The following is a 1,953-nucleotide window of genomic DNA, read 5'->3' on the forward strand; positions in this document are numbered from 1 at the left end:
ATCACCTTCCACGAGGCCACACCTCTTACTGATTCCAGCACCTCTCAGCATCACCACACTGAGGACCATGCCTTCAGTACGCGAATCACTGGGGGACATGCGTAAACCGTGTCCAAACCCTCGCGGTGACTAGCGGGAAAGACAGTTACCCACTGCTGTGTAACCAATGAGCGCCAATGCGGCAGCTAGGAGCAATGCACAGGGTTCACCTCATGGTTTCCCTGGGTCTGGAATTTAGGCACAGCTCAGGGCTCCTCTGATTCAGGGATTCTCATAAGTCTAACGTCAAGTTGCTGGCCAGGGCTGGGGTCTCACCTGAGGCACAGATGGGGAAGGATTCATTTCCACAAAGGATTGTTGGCAGGATTCAGTTCCTCCCCTAAAAGCCCACTTGTCTTGTCCAAGTGTGCAAACCAAGAAAGCAAGAGAAAGAGTCTGCAGGCAAGAGAAAAACTATGATCTTATGTAAGCGGAGAAGTGTCTTACCATCACCGCTGTCACGTTCTGTTAACTCCCCTCCATGCTCAAGGGAAGGGACCTACACTAGGCGTGGACCCAGCAGATGGGGATCATTAAGTCACTTTACCGGCGTTTGCTGAAAATCACACCCAGCTTTGGCCGTAGTCGCAGATGAGATTCGGCACCCAGAACGTCCAGGGTCCTACACTGCCGGTTTGGGAGGGTGAAACCCAGGCCCTGACATCCCTAGAGGGGGAAAAAAAGGAGTCACTTTGAATGCTGTTTATAACAGCAGTTATTATAAGCAGAGAGGAAGCAGAAAAAAGAGCACCTCCAGAAACTTCAGCAAGATCAGCCTTCGTGAGCAATGTGGAGACACATGTCACATCCCAGATGGACTTTCATCCCAATGATATGTGTGCCGGAAGTGAGAAACAGAGGATAAGATGAAGTGAGAAACTCAGGATAAGATGTTATCACATAGCACACAGTGACAGGCAGTGAGACAAAGCCCGCAGGAAGGTGTGCTTGGCGGTAATTTCTGGTCCTGTGCTTTCCCAAACTACAGGAGGGTGCTTAGTCACCATTTGGAGCGAAAAGAGAAGCCTATTATATGAAAACTCCATAAAGGGATAACATAGTTCCTACCGTCCCGGATGAGGAGTCAGCCCCACCTGCAGCTCGTAGAGTGTTGAGATGTGGAACTCCCCTGCTCTGGAAGCACAGAGCTCTGATCCTAACTCTGATCGTAACTGATCTTTTCTCCAGACCCCACTGTGCCCTTTGGAGACATCCTCACTCTTTGCCTCTTCAGAGTTCCCGTCCTCAGACAGGACTTGTGATTGCACACCTGCAGCACGGTGCTGTGGTTGAAACTCAGAGGTCCTGGGTCTCCCAAATACCATGGAAAGTTTTAAAGCCCATGTCCGTCTGTCCTCTAAGTAGAGCAATCAATGAAGCACCAGTCGAGGGGGTGGCTGCAGCGCCCCACTGGGCCAGAGGAGGGTGACTTTTGGAAATTCCCATACATTATCATGCTTCTCTGCTCGCAGGTCCCTCCGTGGGGCCAAGGTCAGTTAAAGTCACAATCAATCACTAGCTTTTCATGTGTTGCAGGAAATGTGCTAGCACCAGCTCCCCTTTGGAAGAATTCTTAAAAGACATTTAGGAGACAAAGTCAGCTCTCTTCTTTGAAAAGCCCTTTTCAAGAGGTGAGCTCTTCGCACAAGAGGTCAGCTCTTCATCCTTGTGATGAACACCTGAGAATAACAACATCAGGGAGGAAAGGTTGAGTTTTGGCTCAGTTTCAGGAGTTTCCATCCATTCCTGGCTGGCTCCATTGCAGTGGGCCGTGGGGAAGGAGAGTGTCATGGCGGAAGAATGTGGGCGAAGAAAGTGGCTCCCTTCAAGGCAGCCAGGAAGGAGAGGCGGGGCCACCTCCTAACAACACCACATGGCTATGAACTCATGAGCTGATCAATCCATCATGATCCA

At 50.4% G+C, this 1,953-nt stretch overlaps 1 non-coding gene across 1 annotated transcript; it reads left to right on the plus strand.

Annotated features, from left to right (window-relative positions):
* The first annotated feature begins 590 nt into the window (after positions 1-590).
* LOC111757711 (small nucleolar RNA ACA64) lies at positions 591-705 on the plus strand. Its single transcript, XR_002791991.2, has one exon. It is a non-coding gene; the product is annotated as a small nucleolar RNA ACA64 (small nucleolar RNA).
* The last annotated feature ends 1,248 nt before the right edge of the window (positions 706-1,953 follow it).

This window comes from Cavia porcellus, unplaced genomic scaffold, assembly GCF_034190915.1.
Source record: "Cavia porcellus strain 051 isolate PalLab524CR breed Dunkin Hartley unplaced genomic scaffold, mCavPor4.1 scaffold_9, whole genome shotgun sequence".
Taxonomy (NCBI): Eukaryota; Metazoa; Chordata; class Mammalia; order Rodentia; family Caviidae; genus Cavia; species Cavia porcellus.